This window comes from Pygocentrus nattereri, chromosome 19 (genome assembly GCF_015220715.1).
Source record: "Pygocentrus nattereri isolate fPygNat1 chromosome 19, fPygNat1.pri, whole genome shotgun sequence".
NCBI lineage: Eukaryota > Metazoa > Chordata > Actinopteri > Characiformes > Serrasalmidae > Pygocentrus > Pygocentrus nattereri.
This window is the reverse complement of record NC_051229.1, coordinates 3,525,617-3,549,025: the sequence shown is the minus strand read 5'-3', so window position 1 is coordinate 3,549,025 and position 23,409 is coordinate 3,525,617.

Here is a 23,409-nt window from a genome sequence, read left to right as displayed (position 1 = left end):
GGTGCTGAACCAGCACAACAGAGTGAAATCAAACTGCAAAAAAGAGAACTGGGATTTACACGAATGGAGCTGAGATTACTCCACTCACTAAAGCAGAAGTGAAAGTGTTAGCATTTAGATCTGAAACTTTTACTTCCGATCAGCGTCTTGCATTTGCACTTTTTTTGAGAGGAGTGATCAACAACAAAGCAGAACCACCACTCCAGAATGAAATCAAACCCCACGAATCTTAAACTCACTGAAACGTCTGGTCAGTGCGTCCTGTATTTCGGCTTTCTTAAGGTTAAGACAGTCAGTCTGTCCAGAACACGGTCGCACAGATTTCAGTACAGACGTTCCCTGTTTGACTGCACAGGAAATCCCCTCATGGTGGCTTTTTCAGTGACCGGCGGGGACTGCCCCAGGCTGGAAAACACCAATCACTTCATTGTGGTCTTCCTCCAAAGCCAGTACTGCTTCTGCAGCCATGCCATCAACCGCTGGGCTATTCCTGGATCTCCTCTGCCTGCCTCGCTCTTCTTCAAACACATCAGGGTCAGTGTGGGTTCGGCTAGTTGGGACAAACTCGGTTTGGGAACATCGCCATTCCAAAATATGGGAAAACTGTGCTCAAACATTCTCTGGTTATGAGTGGAATGGCTTTAACAAAGTGGCAATAGTGGGTTTCTGTTGGGGTTTGGCAAAAGCAGATACACTTACAGATACAGAGTTTCATAGATATTGTTGCTGTTATATAAAAACACACAACGACAAGTCGACCAGTCTTCTTACAGTCTTGTGCAAAAGTTTGGGCACATCAGTCTTATTCTAATTTGTTAAATCCAGGAAATAAATACAATGTGTGTAATCAAGGCTATTCTCTGTGGAGGAAGCTCAAACTCATTTTCACTTTCAGCAAAATCATTGAAAGGTAATGTGACTAGGGGTGCCCAAAGGTCCATAATGATATATATATATATATATATATATATATATATACACACACACACACACACACACACACACACACACATATATATATATATATATATATATATACATAATTTTTTTTACCATCTTTGGAGATACATTGTTTAATTCCAATAGTGACCATATGAATACACTTAAAAATAAAGGGCCAGGTATTTGGTTCCTTGAAGAATCTTTCAGTGAACCAATTTTGTAAATGAGATGCACGAGTGAGAAGAACATTTTTATGCTTTAAAAACTTTCCATGCAATGTGATGGTTTTACCCGAGGAAATATTATACAACCCCATTTCCAAAAAAGTTGGGAAGCTGTACAGAATGTAAATAAAGATAGGATGCAGTGATGTGCAAATCCTGCAAACCATATATTTAGATGAAAATACTACAAAGACGACACGTCAAATGTTGAAACTGAGAAATTTGACTGTTTTCTGAAAAATATTGGCCCATTTTGAATTTGATGCCAACAACATGTGCCAAAAAAGTTGGGACGGCACATGTTTATCACTGAGTTTCATCCCCTCTGTCAGTGTTTGGGAACTGAGGAGACGCTGCTGTAGTTCCGAAAGTGAAACGTTCTCTGTTCTTGTTTGATACAGGATTTCAGCTGCTTATCAGTTTCAGGGGCTCACTTGTAGAAATATTTTTAATTTCATAATGTGTCAAATATTTTCGGTGGTGACAGATCTGGACTGCAGGCAGGTCAATTTAGCACCCGGACTCTTTTAATACGGAGCAATGTTGTTGTAATACATGCAGAAAGTGGTTTGACATCAGCATTAATGGTGCCTTCACAGATGAGCACATCACCCATGCCATGTGGTCCAATGCCCCCCTAAACAATCATGAATACTGGCTTTTGAACTGTGCACTGATAACAAGCCTGATGGTCTTTAGCCTGGAGGACACAGTGTCCAGGATTTCCAAAAATAATTTCACATTGATTCGTCGGACCACAGGACACTTTCCATTTCCCTTCAGTCCATTTTAAACGAATTCAGGCCCAGAGAAGGCGGCAGCGTTTCTGAATCCTGTTTATATTTGTTTCTTCTTTGTGTTTTAGAGTTTTAATTTGCATTTGTGGACGCAGTGATGAGCTGGTTTTTGGACTTGTCCCTTACATACAGAGATTTCTCCAGATTCTCTGAATCTTTTGATGTTATTATGTACTGTAGATGATGGAAAGCAAAAGTTCTAGGCTATTTTATGTTGAGAAGCGTTCTTCTTGAAATGTTGCACTATTTGATGGTGCAGTCTTTCACAGAGTGATGAACCCCTCCTCATCTTTACTTCTGAAAGACTCCGCCTCTCTGGGATGCTCTTTTATACCCAGCCATGTTTCTGACCTGTTGCCACTACAGAATCATGTCTGTTTTTAATGCAGTAATGCCTGAGGGCCCAAAAACACATTCATGCATATTTTCCACCAAGAACCTATCAAGAACCTTTTTCTTTTCTAAAGAATGCTTGAAGATCCATTTTGTGTAGGCAAAAAGCAGTTTGGTGTCTATGTTTTACTGAAGAGACTCAGATGTCTCTACAGTGGTGGTGATGGGAACCAGGGGTCGCCATGACAACAACACAGATATAGACATTTTATTTACTATCAAAACCACCAGAGAACCCACACGAGTAGGAAATACGTTTTCTTTCGGGAGCATTTCGCCTCACATGCATGTGCAGCGTCTCAGACATCAGGCAGTGAATTCAGAACCATCTCATGTAGGAACTTTCTGTGAGGAGGCTTTCAGAGGGGGACGTCTGGTTCCTATCACCACCACTGTGAACAGCTCTGACTCAGTTCCTCTAGAGCAGAGCGTTTCACACCAAACCGACTCTGTTTACATCTCAACCACTGAATTATGCAGGAATTCCTCTTTAACTTTTCAGTATCACCAGAGACCTCATGCACAAACAAGTAGTCCATTAATTAAATCAGTCTATTGTGCTAATATAGAATGTAATACAGACATAGAGAGCTTATTGTTGTCGGCTCACTTTCTGGTTTGTAAGCAGCAAAATACATTGGAAAAAATGAGCTGCTTCACAAATTGTTCTCTCCAAATGGCGAATCCGAGTTTTTGTTCTCTGGGACCTGCTGGGATGCACAAGGCTGCTTACCAACACTGTTTTTACACTTGCTTTACTTTTTAATGTAATGGATTCGTGCTCTGAGCTGATGATGAGATTCTGCAGAAGCTGCTGAGAGCGTATTTCTTACGAACAGCTCAGTGAGAGTTTTTCTGCGTATTCTTTCACACTCTCAAAGGCCAAGTCGCAGTTTTTCGGTCCATGCTACCACAGCTGCTCATGAACTGTAGGGGGGCGTTGAGGTGACGGCTTTTCAAACTCTCTCAAGTGCACTTTTTCCATTGTAGTCTATAGAATGACTCGCATTGTGACCGAAACGCGCTCCTCGAGCAATGCTTTGTACTTTAAAACCGGACATTTGAGAAAGAGCGCCAGACATCGGCCACAGCTGACTAATCAATATCGAGGACGCCCTCGGTATTAAAGAGTTTTACTTACTTTGGAATGAACTGAATGGTTACCTTTAAACATCAATGGATCACTGCAAAAACGGTGTCTTGTCAAGCAAAATGATCTCTTCTATCTATTATATATCGCTTAATTATGATTATTTATCTTATTAATAGACATTTTTACTCACTATATTGGCAGATAATTTGACTTGTTTTATGCAGAGCTGGACAAAGAACACAAACCATATACCTGAGTTAAAGTCAAGACCCCCAAGGTAAAATATTCCTCCAGTAAAAGTAGAAGTTCCTCCCTTTAGACCTCCACTTGAGTAAAAGTACTAAAGTATTTCCCTTCAAATGTACTTAAGTATAAAGTAAAAGTACTAAAAGAGTAATTCTGGCTCTGATGTCCTGTTATCATTTTTATAACCAGCCTGGCTTCATGAACTCATTTCAGGTGAAAGTCCTCCAGCGTCTCTCTTGGTAAACCAGTCTTTTAATAGAAGGTCATTAATTAGTGACGCTGACGTCTATTAAAATGATCAGAAGCACAAAACACTGAAGGTAAACAGTTTCCATCAGGGAGAACCGAGTGGCTCTGAAATCACTTTTTACACACAAGCAAAGTTTCAGTTTCAGATTTATTTACAACTTAGTTCCAAGTTTAAGTTGAATAAAAACTGGCTTTAAACTCAGGATCACAGATGAGCTCCTTTACTATGTTGATCTGTAGGCGTCTGTTCATAAACATAAACCAGCCCAAACTCATTTACTATAAAATGAAATGGTGTTTGTAGAAATTCAGAAAAAAGCCGCGTCAGTCTCGACTGCATATGTGGACATATTTCTATATTGAGCTCTATTTACACAAAGTTAGGTTAGTTCATCATTTATGTTGAACAGACTCTCCCAAAGTTTTACGCTGCTGCGCTGACGTTGAACCGCGTGCTGCACTGGGTCGGTATGACCAACAGGTCAAAACCAGCTCTAAACAAAGTGACCGCTGGGCCCTGATTGGTGCTCTGGCTTTGCGCTTCTTTCGTTTTGACATGTGACGTTTTTATACACACAGAAACCAAAAGGAACGACAGATTTCTCAAAATGTAGGAGGAAAAAGTCGGATATTAGACTCTGAAATGTAGTGGAGTGAAAGGAAAAAGTCGCCCAGAACGGAGAAACTTCAGTACAGATACACCAAAAATACTAAAGTACAGAAACTAATTACATTTACTCAGTTACTCAGATACTCAGTTACTGTCCACCACTGATTTTAGGAAATTAGCAAAATGATCTGCCACTATAGTGAGATCATTTTACTTAAGTAAAGATAATTCTGGATGTAAGCTGATTAATCTTATAATAAGTACACAACCATCTGAAAATGAGAAATGTTACATATATTGAATAGATTTAAGATCATTTCACTTGACAAGATACCATTTTTTCCAGTGTTTGCTGTAGAACATCTTTAGATCCCATTAAGAAACCCTTAAATTCAGCCTTGGAATCAGCCATGAGTCACCTGTCAAACCATGAGGGTCCCTCATACCCTTACTAACCACTACCAAACCACCAGAACCTAAACTTCACTGGTTTCTATCATTTCTAAAGATGTTCTAATGGCTTTTTAGTTGATTGCAAACATGTTTATTACACACTTGCTGAATATTTGTTTGAGGTGTGGTCTCAGATCACTCTCAGGACTGCAGCGCTCTCGGATTGAACCACTTGGAAATAAGCTCTTTGCTGCTTATTGCACATAAGCATTTAGTGAAAATCAAGCATGATTCTCTACCCTGAGGGTGTTTCAAATGATAAAAATACATCCATGAACAGCTACAATGCTTTATGTGGATATAAAGCATGCTCTTATTTCAAAGATCTTTATAGAGATATTATAATTAAAGCAATTGGCAGAGAGTGACATAGCAACAATATACAGTATGAAAAAATGCAGTCATTCATATCATATATTATATTTAATGACTATATTAAGCACAGTAGGCTATGGCTGGCAAGCAAAAGCTCCATGCACCGTGGTTTTTAAAAACTTGGACAATTTATACAGAATTCAGATGAGGTTATTTGCTTGTTATAGTGAATATTTTACAACCTTTTTGTACCATTATCCAGCAACGGCCCTCAAATCCTTATTCAGGCATCAAAGGATCAGTATTCTAATGACGTGACGAGAAATTGAAATTTACCATATGCAAGAAGAATCTATTGAGAATTGCCCAAGAGTGTATCGAAGCACTTTTAGTGGACCACACCAGGCAGTCATCAGGCAGCTTTTCCTCCGAGGTCGACTCCATAATGATGCTTAAACTACAATCTGCTGCAGCAGATGGTGATTATTTGGAGTGCTAGTCATTTTCAGGACTCAGAACAAACAAATTGGAGCCAAATGAGTGATGAGTGAGAGAGAGTCCACTTTAGCACCACATGGTTCCTCCTCGCACCTTCAGATAAAAGACAAGAGCAATTCACCTTTTTTTTCCAGAGTCTTTTTTTTCCAGAGTGCTGTATGCTCCCTGGCCACTTTATCAGAAACTCCTCTCTTATAGCTCCACTTTGCTGGTGTACAGTTAGAGACTGTAGCGCATCTGTTCGTGCACAGCTTGTGGTCCAACACCTAAATAATATCAGGACAACAAGTGGGCCGGTGGTCAGACCAATGATGAACGGGGTAGAAGGGACTGATAAACTGTGCAGCAGCAGATGGACTGCTGTCAGTAACTGTACACCTACATAGTGGAGCTATAAGGTAGGTGTTCCTATAAGGTGGGTAGTGTGGAAGTACAGGGTAGGTGTTTCTAATAAAGTGGCCAGTGAGAGAGAGAACAAGGTTGATGTTTCTAATAAAGTGGCCAGTGAGGAGAAGTACAAAGGTGTTTCTATTCAACTGGCCAGTGAGTCCAAGCGCAAGTTGGATGTTTTGAATAAAGTGGCCAGTAAGGAGAAGTTCAAAGGTGTTTCTATTAAAGTGGCCAGTGAGAGAAAGAACAGGGTAGATGTTTCTAATAAAGTGGCTAGTGAGGGGAAGTTCAAAGGTGGTTCTAATAAAGTGGCCAGTGAATGGAAGCACAAGGTAGGTGTTTCTAATAAAGTGGCCAGTGAGTGGAAGCACAAGGTAGGTGTTTCTAATAAAGTGGCCAGTGAGTGGAAGCACAAGGTAGGTGTTTCTAATAAAGTGGCCAGTGAGTGGAAGCACAAGGTAGGTGTTTCTAATAAAGTGGCCAGTGAGTGGAAGCACAAGGTAGGTGATTCTAATAAAGTGGCCAGTGAATGGAAGCACAAGGTAGGTGTTTCTAATAAAGTGGCCAGTGAGTGGAAGCACAAGGTAGGCGTTTCTAATAAAGTGGCCAGTGAGTGGAAGCACAAGGTAGGTGATTCTAATAAAGTGGCCAGTGAATGGAAGCACAAGGTAGGTGTTTCTAATAAAGTGGCCAGTGAGTGGAAGCACAAGGTAGGTGTTTCTAATAAAGTGACCAGTGAATGGAAGCACAAGGTAGGTGTTTCTAATAATGTGGCCAGTGAGTGGAAGCACAAGGTAGGTGTTTCTAATAAAGTGGCCAGTGAGTGGAAGCACAAGGTAGGTGTTTCTAATAAAGTGGCCAGTGATTGGAAGCACAAGGTAGGTGTTTCTAATAAAGTGGCCAGTGATTGAAAGCACAAGGTAGGTGTTTCTAATAAAGTGGCCAGTGATTGAAAGCACAAGGAAGGTGTTTCTAATAAAGTGGCCAGTGAATGGAAGCACAAGGTAGGTGTTTCTGATAAAGTGGCCAGTGAGTGGAAGCACAAGGTAGGTGTTTCTGATAAAGTGGCCAGTGAGTGGAAGCACAAGGTAGGTGTTTCTGATAAAGTGGCCAGTGAGTGGAAGCACAAGGTAGGTGTTTCTAATAAAGTGGCCAGTGAATGGAAGCACAAGGTAGGTGTTTCTAATAAAGTGGCCAGTGAGTGGAAGCACAAGGTAGGTGTTTCTAATAAAGTGGCCATTGAGTGGAAGCACAAGGTAGGTGTTTCTAATAAAGTGGCCAGTGAGTGGAAGCACAAGGTAGGTGTTTCTAATAAAGTGGCCAGTGAATGGAAGCACAAGGTAGGTGTTTCTAATAAAGTGGCCAGTGAATGGAAGCACAAGGTAGGTGTTTCTAATAAAGTGGCCAGTGAATGGAAGCACAAGGTAGGTGTTTCTAATAAAGTGGCCAGTGAATGGAAGCACAAGGTAGGTGTTTCTAATAAAGTGGCCAGTGAGTGGAAGCACAAGGTAGGTGTTTCTAATAAAGTGGCCAGTGAATGGAAGCACAAGGTAGGTGTTTCTAATAAAGTGGCCAGTGAATGGAAGCACAAGGTAGGTGTTTCTAATAAAGTGGCCAGTTAGTGGAAGCACAAGGTAGGTGTTTCTAATAAAGTGGCCAGTGAATGGAAGCACAAGGTAGGTGTTTCTAATAAAGTGGCCAGTGAATGGAAGCACAAGGTGGGTGTTTCTAATAAAGTGGCCAGTGAATGGAAGCACAAGGTAGGTGTTTCTAATAAAGTGGCCAGTGAGTGGAAGCACAAGGTAGGTGTTTCTAATAAAGTGGCCAGTGAGTGGAAGCACAAGGTAGGTGTTTCTAATAAAATGGCCAGTGAATGGAAGCACAAGGTAGGTGTTTCTAATAAAGTGGCCAGTGAGTGGAAGCACAAGGTGGGTGTTTCTAATAAAGTGGCCAGTGAGTGGAAGCACAAGGTAGGTGTTTCTAATAAAGTGGCCAGTGAGTGGAAGCACAAGGTGGGTGTTTCTAATAAAGTGGCCAGTGAATGGAAGCACAAGGTAGGTGCAGAGTTTGACATTTTTGGAAGCTTTTGCCGGACGCAGGACCGAAAACCAGAGTGCTCATTACAGCCACTTGTGACTGAAGATCTAATACATCTAAAAAGCTGCTTCACCCATTCAACAGGGATTTGCATCTAAAAACTAAAGCAAACTAAACGTGTCTGCAAGGCAAAATTCCAGTCAATTAGAAGAGTCGGCCAGGCCTGATAATGAAATCGTACTCTGGCCCCAAAACGAGTGAAACGCATTCGCAATCCCCGCCTGGGTCAGATGAAAAGACCACTTGACAGCAAGGTGTGGGATTACATGTAACAGGATCAAACCCTTCATGAAATCGAGACCCTTTGTGCGCAGGTTACTTTGAAACGATCCACTTTAAGCTTCAGGAGACTAATTGACAAAGCTGAAGTTAGCATTCCAGAAGGGCCCTCGGATCTGCCGAGATTACTGGTGAGGGTAAAGCAACTCCTTGTGCTGCAATTGGATTAAAGGCCTCCATATTAACTGTCACTGCTGGACGGCAAAGAATTGATCTCTCACTGCAATTAATACACATTCTCCCTCATTTCGCCTCTGAAAGATACAAATTGCTTGGGCTCAAAATTGAATTTCTATAAAAATTGATCACAAAATTTCTTCATACGTTCACTGAATAGCCACGCCCACCACATGAATGACCATATGAAGAAACGTAATTAAGGTATAGGGTGTGTATGTGTATGTATATATATATATATATATATATATATATATATATATATATATATATATATATATATATATATATATATATTATATTGCCCTTTACATTATAATGAAATAATGTAAATTTCATGATGTATGGACCAAAAGAAACAGCCCACAATGACTTGAAAAAAGTCTGGTTCCATTGACTTTCATTCAAAGTAAAGTAAGTTTTTCCTTCTCATGTAAAGTTAACAATTTGAAGATACAGGGTTTTGTTCTGACAAATGTATATATATATATATATATATATATATATATATATGTCAAGTCTTTACTACCAGTTGATTGCTTGTCACTATCTTTCTTAAACTGAGTTGCTGCCCACACAATCTCCTTGTCAGTGATATCTTCCTCTCCAGTCTGGTCCTGATTCTGATATTTTGGGGTTGGACAGAAAACAAAGTTCACATTCCTGGACGCCTCTATGTGAGCGGAGACAGAAACATCTCCGATGACGCTCAGCGGAGAGAGAGAACCAAAGGACAGAGCCCTTGAACAGGTTTAGCCTGAAGGAAGGTGAAGTTCCTGAAGGAAAGTCTTCAGGCCTGTGACAGGTGAAGGGCTGTCAGTGGAGGAGCAGGAGCAGGCTGGGAGTCAGGAGGCGAACATCAGAGCACCTTACATCATCATGCCTGTACGAGCCATCTGTCTCTCTGCTTTCCCCAGCCGGAGTACTTGCACCACTTCATCGTGTTGTAGAGATGCTTTTATAATATCAGTCCCTCAGTTCGAAGGAAAGTTTCCCGATGTTGGCAGTGGAGCATAACGGTGCTGTTTGATTTCAGAAGTGTGTTTGCATCTCTAATGAATAGCATCAGACTTTTGATTCTATTTATTTAGTATTATTCTTCCTATTTAAATTCTGTTTATGCAGGCGAGCCCGACTGAGGCTGAAGCGTCACTCCCAGCAGGTCTGTGTTTATACGGCATTAGCATAAAACACAAAACACTAGCATAATAGCGATAACAGACATATTTACTTATTAAAAAAAACAAATACTGTCTCTTATGAGTTGGTCACCAAAGCTTTGAGCTGATTTAGTGCTGCAGTTTTGCCATTTTCTCAAATACGTTCCTTTATCAAAAGCGATTTGAGGCTTTCTAGCTAACTCCTGTTGATTCGAATGAAGCCTCAAAGGAAGCATCCATCCGGGGCTGGTGGAGCACAGCATCTATAGCTGTTGGTAGACGAAGTATTGAACCGCCAAAGTGAAACTAAAGATGAACATCATGAACATCAAATTCACAAAAGTTTCAGTGACACTTTATTTTGAGTTTCATTTTTGGATTAAATAAACACTCAGCAGACTCTCAGCATCATCATCAACATAGACTATGCTTCTAAAAGTCTTCGCTCTCCATCCAAATCACTGAATTCAGGTGTTCCAGTCACTTCCATGGCCACAGGTGTATAAAGCCGAGCCCCTAGGCCTGCAGGCTGCTTCTACAGACATTAGTGAAAGAATGGGTCGCTCTCAGGAGCTCAGTGAATTCCAGCGTGGTGCCGTGATCGGACGCCACCTGTGCAGCAAGTCCAGTCGTGAAATTTCCTCACTACTAAATATTCCAGTCAACTGTCAGTGGGATTGACAGGAACTGTCCAACAAAGTGGGAGCGATTGGGAACGACAGCAACTCAGCCACGAAGTGGTCGGCCACGTAAAATGACAGAGCGGTCAGCGGATGCTGAGGGGCATAGTGTGCAGAGGTCACCGACTTTCTGCAGAGTCCATCACTACAGACCTCCAAACTTCAAGTGGCCTTCAGATCAGCTCAAGAACAGCGTAGAGAGCTTCATGGAATGGGTTTCCATGGCCGAGCAGCTGCATCCAAGCCTTACATCACCAAGCGCAGTGCAAAGCGTGGAATGCAGTGGTGTAAAGCGCCGCCACTGGACTCTAGAGCAGAGACGTGTTCTCTGGAGTGACCAATCACGCTGCTCTGTCTGGCAATCTTATGGGTGCTTCTGGAAGAACGGTCAAAAATTCCCATAAACACACTCCTAACCTTTGTGGAAAGCCTTCCCAGAAGAGTTGAAGCTGCTATAGCTGCAAAGGGTGGGCCGACATCATATTAAACTCAATCGATTAAGAATGGGATCTCACTCAAGTTCATATGTGTGTGAAGCCAGACGAGCGAATACTTTTGCTAGTGTATGAATGATGTAGCAGCAGTTAAGCATCTGAATACATTCAGTAGATGATCAATACTTTTAATTAAGTGCGTGAATAAAATTGGCTTATAATCTGCTTAAATCGGTTGTTTTTCACTTTAGAAACGGAAAATGAACAGGTTCAATACAGACCATCAACATCCTCAACAAGCTGTTATAGACACACTCACACAGTCCTGCACCTGGAGCTTCACTGGATTAGACTGAGTTAGTATTACGGTCAGGGTGAGGATTAGGATTAGGTTTTGGGTTAGGGTTATTTTATTATTACCTACTGATCTAATTCAGCTGTGGAGCCGCAACAGGGCAGTACAAGAGCCAAATTAGCAGCTCGTATTTTTATGATTAATTTCATGTAGGTTGCAAGCAACGAAAGTTGCATGTCAGTTGCATGAGACTTAAATCCACAGGACAAAGCAAAACACTCAGCTTGATGCCGTCTTATTCAAACACTTGAAGCTTGTTGTCTTGTGTGAAGCACTTCCCAAACCCAGCATGGTGACAAACCTCTTATGGAGAAAGATGAGGAAGCTCCAGTGCATTAGCAAAGTCTAGCATCTGTGGTTTGCCATTGGATGTGGTCACATGATGTACTATTGCTGTTTTGATTGGTCGTGTCACGAAACCTGTTTCACAAAGTTGAGACGCTTGCAATTGATGCGTCTGAGTTGCAAGTGAGTTGCAGGGCGCTTCACATTATGCAGCTCATGACCAATTAGTTTCATGTAGGTTGCAAGCAACTAAAGTTGCATGAAAGTTGCATGAGAGTTAAATCCACAGGACAAAGCAACACTCAGCACGACGCAGTCTTGCAGTCTTATTCAAACACATGAAGCTTGTTGTCTTGTGCGAAACACTTCACAAACACAGCACACTGATAACCCTCCTATAGAGAAACATGAGGAAGCTCCAGTGCATTAGCAAAGTCTAGCATCTGTGGTTTGCCATTGGATGTGGTCACATGATGTACTATTGCTGTTTTGATTGGTCGTGTCACGAAACCTGTTTCACAAAGTTGAGATGCACGCAATTGATGCATCTGAGTTGCAAGTGAGTTGCAGGGCGCTTCACATTAGGCAGCTCACATCCAATTAGTTTCATGTAGGTTGCAAGCAATGAAAGTTGCACGCTGATAACCCTCTTAAAGAGAAACATGAGGAAGCTCTCCAGTGCATTAGCAAAAGCCTAGCATAGCATGTTCTCCCTCCCTTCCCCTCCCTCCCTCCCTCCCTCTCTCTCTGTTCAGTCTGCACCGCTGGAATTGAGTTATGATGTGTATTTCCATGAGAATGAAAAGGCGTGATGATATTCCGAACACTAGCGTCCCTCGTGCCTCCGTGTCTGAAGCGATCCATTACGTAAATGTTTTATGTGAAGAAAATGCACCATGCCATTCTTTCCCCCTTCCATATGGTTATTACTTCCCATTACTCTGGAACACATATTAAAGCTGAAAAAAAACCCGGAGCACCACAGCAAGTGCTCTGCTTTCTTCTTTTTCCTTTATCTGTTCCAGCTCCTGCGGTTCATCTGAGGATAAACTTTGTATATTCATCGCTAAACTAGTTCTACTGTACTTTTCTGAGATCTTTTTCGTGTATAAAGTAATGCTGGCAAAGCTCCTCTTCATAATTAAAACGTATAGGGCAGTTTTCATCACCAGGTATATAAAACAAAGCTTTTCTACTTGCAGGCTATTCTAAGTAAATTGCTTAAAGCACTGAATTTAAATGAAATAGAACTGGAATACAAAGCGCTGTGAATAATGTATTTCCTCTCTTATTCACAGCTCTCAGCTTCTTGCTTAGCCAGCAGTGTTTCTCTGTAAGGGCGAAGGTTCATACAGCACCGGTGCGAAGTTTGGAGTAAGTGTGAAACGTAAAGCAGACGAACATATAAAATTATTCTAATTTAATGTTGGTTTCAAATAATAAGTAGGCAGCAAATGTTCACTGATGATAAAGCTGTATAAGATCAGTAATGAAATAATTCAATTTTCCATCTAGAAAGAAGTTCTAATAAATGTAACAAACCACATCTAAAAACATTAAGATTTAGAATAAAGTTAATGTCCAGAAAAAAAAAAACATAACATATACAGAATAAAGTTGCAAAAAAGTTTTAAGATGCAGAATTTCCAATAAAATGAATATCCAAATGAAAATTCTACAATATTCACATCTAGAATTACATTCCCATAAGATGAATATCCAAAGTTCTAAAACATTAATATCCAGAATTGCATTCTAATTAAATTAATATTCAAGCTAAAGTTTAAAAAGTTACTATCCAGAATGAAATTAGAAAACTAGAAAAATTCATATCTAAAATAAAACTCATATCTCGAATAATGTTGTAATCATGTTTTTATAAAACTAATATTCAGAATGAAATTCTAATATAAAATCCAGAATAAAGTTATAAGACAATGAATACTGAATGACTGACGTTCCCAAAGCATTTTAATATACAGAACGAAGTTCTAATAAAATGAACATCCAGACAAAAGCGTTAACAGTTATATTTAGAATAAAGTTGTAATAAAGTTTTGATAAAAGTAATGTCCAGAATCAAGTCTGTATAAATTAATATTTAGAATAAAGTTATAATGTCCACAGAAAAGTGTTAATAACATTAATATCCAGAATAAAGTTGTAATACAGTTTTAATGAAACTAATATCAGGCATGAAGTTTCAATAAAATTAACGTCCGGGATGAAATTATAATAAAATATATTCAAAAGTGGCCACATATTAGAGAACATGGTAGAAAATGACTGGTTTCCAATTAACTGGAAAATTACAGCATATTAATCATTCTTTTTCCCTAAAAACCATAAATATCACAATAAATAACTAACAAATCTTGTTATTCATAATATTGAATTATTCTGTGCTGTTTATGTTAGTAATAAATGAATAAATAATAACGTAATTACATAAAATTATGAATAAAACTTCAGTAATATGACTTAAACTTCAGAACGATACACTGAGAGATGTTCGACTGTTCTGGACTCCTATAGAAACTTCCTGTGCTGCGATGTTCAGGGCTTTTCTGAGCTGTGTGGTTAAGATGGGGGTGGGGGGGGCAGCCAGCGGTCACCTGACAGGATTTGGGGTTAAGAAGAGGCGATATGGCCTGTGACGCCTTCACTGTGAGTTAAATCAGAGCTGTGTGCTCCACATATTCGTCCCTCAGGCCGACTTCATGTTTCTGCACACGCACTAACAAACAAGAAAAGTTTTGTCTGAGGCTGAAACGTCAGTTATGGCCTATATTTGAACCCGTTAAACTCTAAGAGCCCGTACTAAGGAGAGGTTCTCTAAAGAACCATGCATTCTCTAAAGAACCATGAAAGTGGTTCTTCTATGGCTTTGCTTCTAAGAAAGCTGTGTGTCTCCTTTCTTGGTTTCACTTTTGGGGCCTCTCTATCTGGAACTACTTAAAAAACGAGCAAAGATAAACAGACGAAATTTAAAGTTTTAAATTAAAATTAAAATTTTATATCCTGATAGAAGTTCTTGATGAACTCGCCACACCAAAGTTCTAAAAAATTAAGATCTAAAATAAAATTCTGAGAAAGTTAATGTCCAGAAAAAAGTGTTACTAACATTGATTTCCAGAATAAAGTTACAATAAACTTTTACTAAAATTAATACCCAGAACTATCTTTTAAAAAATGAATATCTAAGGTAAAAATTGATGCCTGGAAAATGTCTGAAAGTTCTTATAAAACGAGTTGATAGAATAAAGTTGTAATCACATTTTAATAAAATTCAACATTCAAAAAGAAGTCCTAACATGATTAATAACCAGAAAAAGTGTTTCTAGAATAAAGTTGTAGCAAAGGTTTAATCAAAAGTAATATCCAGAATCAAGTTTGTGTAAATTAACATTTAGAATAAAGTTATAAAATCCACAGAAGCTAACATTAATACCCAGAAGTCGTAATAAAGTTTTGATGAATGAAAACTAATATCCAATATATATATTTGAACCCGTTAAACTCTAAGAGCCCGTATTGACCCCCTAAAGTCCACTCCAGGATGAGTGACGAACTAAGGACAGGTTCTTTAAAGAACCATGCATTGAAAGTGGTTCTTCTATGGCTTTGCTTCTAAGAAAGCTGTGTGTCTCCTTTCTTGGTTTCACTTTTGGGGCCTCTCTATCTGGAACTACTCAAAAAAACGAGCAAAGATAAACAGACGATATTTAAAGAGCAGCTATTACCTGAAAATTAAAATTTTATATCCCGATAAAAGTTCTTAATGAACTCGCCACACCAAAGTTCTAAAAAATTAAGATCTAAAATAAAGTTCTGAGAAAGTTAATGTCCAGAAAAAAAGTGTTACTAACATTGATTTTAAACTCTAAGAGCCCGTATTGACCCTCTAAAGTCCACTCCAGGATGAGTGATGAACTACGGACAGGTTCTTTAAAGAACCATGCATTGAAAGTGGTTCTCCTTCACTTTTGGTGCATCTCTAATTGGATCTACTCAAAAAATGAGCAAAGATAAACAGACGATATTTAAAGTGCGGGAATCCACAGCAGTGCAGCCCTCTAGTGTACAACCTGTTGAGCTTGCTAACCTGGCTGGCTAGAAATACTGAGCCATTCGCTTCCAAGCTCCAATACTGAACTGATCTTCATTTAATTCAAAATTCACAGTGAAAACCAAACACTACTCTGAACATTTTGCATAAAAAAGCCACGTTTTTGAAACGGTCCCCAAACGGTGTGTGATATGAACATGACTGGTGCAGCACTAAGCCAACAGGGCTAAATAGCTGAAGCTTACACGACTTACATCTGTGTGACAGGAAAGCAGGCCGTGTTGGAGTTATGCAATGACTGTGATGAGTGTCCTTGGCCTTTTGGCTCCCTATCTCACTCTTATAGGCCAAAACAGTGAATGTACTTGTCACCAGCCGTCATCTGCATAGCGCTGTGTGAGATTATTATATACGAGCTTGTCAGTCTGAGCTGCTTCACAGCAATCCAACACGCTATTAAAGTGCCACAGGAACATGTGGTCACAGATGGGATCGAAATTGTCGATGGCTGCTTGTCTTCACTTGTTTCTGCTGGAGCTGCAGCGCTAAAATCAACAACATATGTTTGTTTGTTTCTCTCAGTCAACATAATTTAGCGTTAGGTGCAAATACGCGGCGGCTTTGAGAACAATCAGAGGTTTGATTGAGGCAGACATGGAATATCTCACTTTACCAATCAATATACCAGATGCTGCACGCAGGTTTGTGTTTGTGTGTGTTTGTGTGTGGGTGTTTGTTGTACAGGATAAAAAAGCATCCCCACAAAAGCAGTTCTAACCTACAGAGCCAACAAAACACTCCTGACATCGTAAAGTACCTTTTACAAAAGCTTTACAGTTCTTTTTTTTTTTAATTAAAAGAACAAAAGCATTTCTATTTGGCTCTTGAGGTTAAGACTAGGGTTAGGTTTAGGGTTAAGCTTATACCTTTCTTACTGCATACAGTCGGGTCTGTACATATTTGGATGTCAACAAGCTTATTTTAGACTATTTTAGTCTAATACAGAAAATTAAGTTAAGGTGCTCTTAACTTGAGTGCACTTGCAGTGAGTGGTGGGCGGTCCTATCCACAGCACCCAGGGAGCAGTTGGGTGTTAGGTGTCTTGCTCAAGGGCACTTCAGTGATGTCCTGTGAGCTCTGGGGATCTAATCGGCAACCTTCCGGGCCCAAGTCTGGTTTCCCTAACCTCCAGCCCACGACTGCCCCACTTTCAAATTGGAGTTGAAAGTAAATAAAATGAGCTCAAACCGTAGATTTTCAGCTTTAATTTGAGGTTATTTACATGTAAATACAGTAAATGGTGTTGGAATTACAACCATTTCATTGGCACAGTAAACAAACAAAGTAATAATCATAAATCAAATCATTTTTAATACAGTTACATTTACTGTTAATGGTTGCAAGTCCTTTGCAGTTGATGACTTCCTGAAGTCTGGGACCCAGAGTCTTCACCAGATGTGCTGGGTTTCTTCCCTGATGTTGTTCTACCAGGACTTTACTGCAGCTGTCTTCAGTTCCTGCTTGTTCTGGGGGTATTTTGTTCTCAGTTTTGCCTTCAGTAATTGAAGTGCATGCTTGATTTGATTGAGGTCAGGAGATTGACTTGATCATTGCTCCACATTTTTCTCCTTTATCTTTAAAAAATCCTGGGTTGCCTTTACAGTATGCTTTGGATCATTTTCCTTCTGCACTGTGAAGCACCATCCAACGATAATTAAGCAGATAATAAAGTCCTATACACTTAAAAAGTCATCACACCATAACACGACCTCCACCACACTGACACATAAGGTGATATGCTTTGGATCATGATCAGACTCTTCTCTTCCCATCATTTTAGTACTGAGTTGATCTTTCTCTAACCTGGTTATGAAATGTTCCAGAACTCTTCTGGCTTTTTCTAGTAGTTTTTGGCAAACTCTGACTTGGTCTTCCTGTTTTGAGGCTCACTGGTGTTTAAATTTTCTAGTAAACCCGCTGGTGAAGTCCTGATTGTTGACTGGGATGTGATAGGTGATGAGGTGATGACTAGTCAGTGTGTGTATTCATGTGTTTGGAGGGAGTGGCTTTGAAAAGAGGGCGGATATTAGAGGGTAAAACTACCCTTTTTCAAAAACTAGCATGTGTTTCTTGGTTTCTACAAAATCACATACTGCAGCTTTAACAGTGTAAATTCTATGTGCTGGTCTATCTACAGGTGATCGAAATTACCAGCACTTTTCCTTAGATTTTAAAATCTCAAACTGAGTTCACTAACTGGACTTTACAAGGTTAAAAGTGATTTTATCACAAGACTTTTAAATGCCTAAGCTGATAATTCTACAGCATCTTTTCAGAAAAACAGCATACTGCATGGCAAGATGTGCAAAAGTGTACCATAAGAAGAGAGCAGTTAGTATGATGAGTTCTAACACATGTCTCAGAGCTTCTGAAAGGTGTATGGTACTATAAAGTATAAAGCACCATAAAGTTGAAGCTCCTCTGCTTTCTTCTTGACTGGTCACCTGAGTGATGCCACTAAAGGAAAAAGTAAAAAAAGTAACGTGAACAGCTTCACTGCCTCATCCAGGAGCTGAAACTTTTATTTTTAGCACTTTCATGTAAAGCTTTGATGCCTTTAGTTCAGTTTGAGGTGCATTAGGAGATGCAGCATCATATGTGATGAAGCAGAGGACAAATGAACTTTTCTGACATTTGATAAAAGTTCTAGTTGTGACTGAAACACAGCCTATAAGGCAACTTGGTTGTCACCATGCCAACAGCAGAGATGACCGTCATTGGTGGAGTGAGTTAGTCACCTAGGCAAAAAGTTTTTGCTTTCCTTGAAAACATATTTGGTGTGTAAGATTTACATGCTTGAATCAAATAGAACCTTAAGCCCGCAATTTCTAGCAAAAAAGTAGGTCACCTCTAGCTTTCATACCTTCAGAACGATTTAAGTTAAGTTTAAGGTACAAACATAGTGCACATATCAGGACATTCAGCAGACCCCCCCCCCCCCAAAACTAGCATGCATGACATCATTAAGCTGTGACGTCAGCATCCTAATGCTGTCAAATCCTGAAGTAATTACTCTGCTTTTTGACCTTCATATTCCAACAAAAAAGGTGATAAAAGGTGATAAAACTGCAGCATCCCATTTAACAAAATGAGTGCACTTTACCTCTTCCCCACATTATCACACACACAAACAGGCCCTTAAATAAATTTTATTAGTTAAAAAACAATGAATATGACAAATATTATTAAATGAAGAATATCTAGATATGTCATTTAATTTACATTGATTTTGAGTATTACATATATCTGATATTAAATATGCAACTCAATTTGTAATAAAAAAATAAAGCCTGTCTTGCTGTATAGCAGAGTTTCAGCACTCAGCCTGAATCAAAGGGGACAGAAAATCAATAAAAACATAGCCACCTTATGCTAATGTATTTTTGCTTATATAAACCAATAGAATGAATCACCTCAAAATGATTGCACTTTCAGCTCACAGACACTCCAGGCTATCAATTTCTGAAAAGATAACTGCAATTCCACTGTTTTTCATGATCTCTTTAATTACAAAAAACAAAATATAAATTTTTGATCAAAAATGGCCCAAATTCATAGAGATATCAAATTTTTGTTAGCATTTACATGTCAAACAGTGGCATATTTATGTAGCCCAGGGTCTCCTGAAAATAAAAACATATGGCATGTGTTACTGTCACACGTAAATACTTTATAATTCCAATTGTAATTGCAATTGACCCAAAATACCACCAAACTTCTCCAAAATGTTAGGATTCTAAAGGTTAAAAATTTGTATGACTAAATCACGTGTATTCATTGGTGAATAAAGGCCTTTAGGCTACACCATCATAAGCATTGGTAAACAAACTGGATTCATGTTTGTGAAATCATGAAAGTCTGTGACCCACATAAAGCTGGAAAAAAATAAACCAATAAACAAAAATTCCTCCAGGACGTCTAATGATCTCAAGCTTTACATCCAGCACTTTGCATCATTATCTTTCCTGTAGCCTCTTCAACCTCCAAAGTCACTGAATATAACTTCACAGACTCGTTTCACTAAGAAAATCGAATCAGGTTGGGCTGTGTTTCAGATGTCTGAGTAATAACGTTACAAAAGTTTTATCTTTTAGCTCCGAACCACCCTGGAGCACTTCATAAAGAGGAAAGAAGAATAGATTAAAGCTGAGTTTCCTGAGAATGCACACTTTAAGCTTCAGAGAGAGAGAGAGAGAGAGAAATCTGTTCCATGATAAAGATCATAACATAACTGAATAACATTTAAAATTAAATCAGGATAGATCAGCATAAACATATTTCCTCTTTTCTGTTCGGTTCCAGTGCGCTGATAAATATGATGATTATTTCTGTGTGTATAAACGTCCTGCTTTGGGGAAAAAGGGTCAGTCCTCGTCCTTCCTATACTGCAAAAAATGATATCTTAGCAAGTAAAATTGTCTTCAATCAGGTTGAAATATCTAATATTTCTTATTTCCACATGCTTCAAAACTTGTTTTAAGATTGCTTAACTTATTTCTAGATGTTTTTTTACTTGTTTCAAGATTTAAAAAATGTAATCAATAAAAAGTAATAAAATTAATAATTGTTACTAACTTTAAAGTTCAGCGATGTATAATGACGCATACTACTGTATGTTGATTTTCTGATTACAAAAAAATAAAATAAAATAAAAGCATTACTTTCATATTAATATCAACATCAGTCATTTCAGTTTACTAACACCAACTCAATCATTTTCCAGCTTGGAATTTCAAGTTTGGAGATAAACAATTGCATTTACATATCTTAGTTTTCGCCGCTGGTGCTCTGTGTCGAGTGGGAATGTTTGAAAATTAAAACTAATGTTTCATAACTGAGCTGCAAGCACGAATCACGCAAACACCAGCTGCCCACTGGTTGGGTAAACGCATCATGATAGCTGCTCAGCTCAAATTTAAAAGCATCACATCCTTGGAATTCGATGTGCGGGCCCATCATGCACTGCACAGCTATATCTGACGCAACTGACACATTCTATTGAAAACAAAGGGGATAGACCCCCCCCACCATGGTATTCGGGGGTACCATGTTGTCTGGCTACTAACTCACTAATCATAGCAGCACTGATGCTTCAGTGGCAGTAAAACGTTTGGTTTTATCAGAAGTTCTTCTGTAAAGTCTCCGTTCTAGTGCGGTTCTGCGCTCTTCCTCAGGCTAACTGAGATCTTCCTCGTCAGAAATGAGGAACAGTCACTCTTCACTCCAAACTCTTGGGTAACTGGGCGAGTTTTCAGATTTACAGATCTGCTGCAGCTCATTGTAAAGTTTTTCAGAGGAATCCGGGCACAGTTGCGGTTTCTAGGCTATGAAGGACCAACTGGGTGAGCCAGTCTGTTACAGCACCACCCTGAGGCAGAGCAGTGCTGCAGCTCTAGATAGTGAAGAACAGCAAAGACAGAAGCTCAAGGATCAAGCAGATAAACAATCAGCTTCACTGAATCTGGATTTGAGCGTCTGTTTTGCCCCTAATGGATAACATAATGTCATAATAAGTTCCAAGAGGTTAATTAGGGGGTCCTAGACCCCTCAGGACCCGTGCATTTTGCACTGTGGTTACGGTGGAAAAAAAGACAAACTGGAGGAAAAAGGAGAACTGGATGAAGAATGAAACTCAGAGTGTGCCAGACAGCGGATCAGTGCACAATGGTGTAATTTGGTGGGCTGTGTTGCCGTTGTGAGAAAGCGCACCAGTCTGCATTTTTCAGCGCGAATGTGCCTTCAAGAGCGGGCCAAACATGTCATGTTCAATTACTACATACAGTGTGTTGCAGGTTAGACCATCCAGTCAGATTACTGTTTGTTGACAGGCTGCCAGACCCTGAAGCTGAATGATGTAACAAAGCACCGCTGATCAGAAATACAGCCACCACTTTACCTTCACACGCACGAGTGCTGGGGTCAGTACTCAGTACAAATTACTGATTACTTGTATCAAAGTGTAATGGAATTACTTTACTCAGTACGTCTTGGAAAAAGTCATTTCACTTCACTGTATATAACTGTTTATCAGTCCAGCCTAAAAAAATTACTTCAAGGGATCTCGATGATGCAACCGGTTAATCGTTGGTCCTATCACCAGGAGATCGTGAGTTCGATCCCCATCCGTGGAGGCCAGTCCAAGAGAGCACGGTTGTCCTCACTCAGTGGGTGGGTAGGGTGGACCCCACCTTCCCCCCATCACTCAGTGCAATGGTATTCAGCTCAGGCGTTTGACGTATCTGATGTTATCTGACGGAACAGAACTGGTGATTGATGTTCTTCTCCCAGCATGTTCTGCTGTCCAATGACATTGATGTTGGGTTAGTGGCAGTTTGAAAAGATGCAGTGGCGCTTCACAGTTCTGGAGAAAGCCTGTATTTGCCTTCGCCCTCCTAGCGCTGGGGGTGTTGAGTGATTGGAAGAGTCCCGACTAGTGGATGGAATTAGAATTGACTAAATTGGGGAGAAAACCAAGGTAAAAATAATAATAATAATAATAATAAATCATGTGGCAATAAATTAGGTAGTTTTATTCAACTAAAAATGACCTTGAAAGAATCAGTCATTCAATGTATTCATGTAGCTTGAACAGAACCACCTAATTTACTTGTTACCATGTAAAGTCAATTGGTTGAATTGTATGTACTTATTACTTTAATTTGAGTTACTCTCTAAAACCCAACCACATCTGGGCTGACTGGAAAGTATGAAAGAAACCCCAGTAGAACTTCCAGTATTTTACACAGAAAGAAATTGAATCTTTTTGAAATGTAAATGCAAACCTGAATGTAAATGGAGGTGAAGTTTAGGTGAAGTCCTCTTCTTCCATCAGTTTCATATTAATCTCCAGTCAAAACAGACATTGAATCGAAGTTCTTCACTTCTCAGGAGATAATGCACTTTCTCAAGGATGGAGGACGTCAAAGGAGAAAATGTGAGTTTCCAGAACTGGAGTTAAAAAACTCATTTAAAGCTACAGAGAAAATGTTCTTCCTAACAACCACATGGAAGAGCTGGTAGACCCCAAAACCGCCCCCATCAGATAAACAGCACTTAAAGCTTTCATCTCTGAGAGAGAGGAGAAGATCAAGCTGCTTCAGATCTGAAAACATCCACAGGTGTTTCTGTCCATCCTTCCACTGTGAGGAGACCACTCAGCACTGTGGGTCTGAAAGGACGTGTAGCTGATCAAGAAGAACCTCACTGAGAAAAGGAGACGGACACACCAAACAAAGAAGCTGGACGGTGGCCTGACCACCCCAGAGTCCAGACCTCAGCACCACTGAATGCCTGATTACTTCAGAAAATCTAACCAGCTTCTCAGACTGAGCTCTGGAGGCGTGGAAAAACATCCCTGCAGGTATTTTAATCTCTATCTCTCTCTCTCTTCAGGACTGAAGCAGAACAATCGCTTTAAACACTGAAACACGTTTATTTATAATCACCTCTTTCATTTTGCGGGAGTTTTCGTAAAACTCATGGAAATGTCAGGAACAAGGCCACAGTTGCAGGAAAACTCAGCCCAGCTTTGTTCTCTGATTGAGTCTTTTGAAAAATCAATTTAATCTCACTTTCTGAAGTTCTGAAAGTTTTCAGCTGCTGC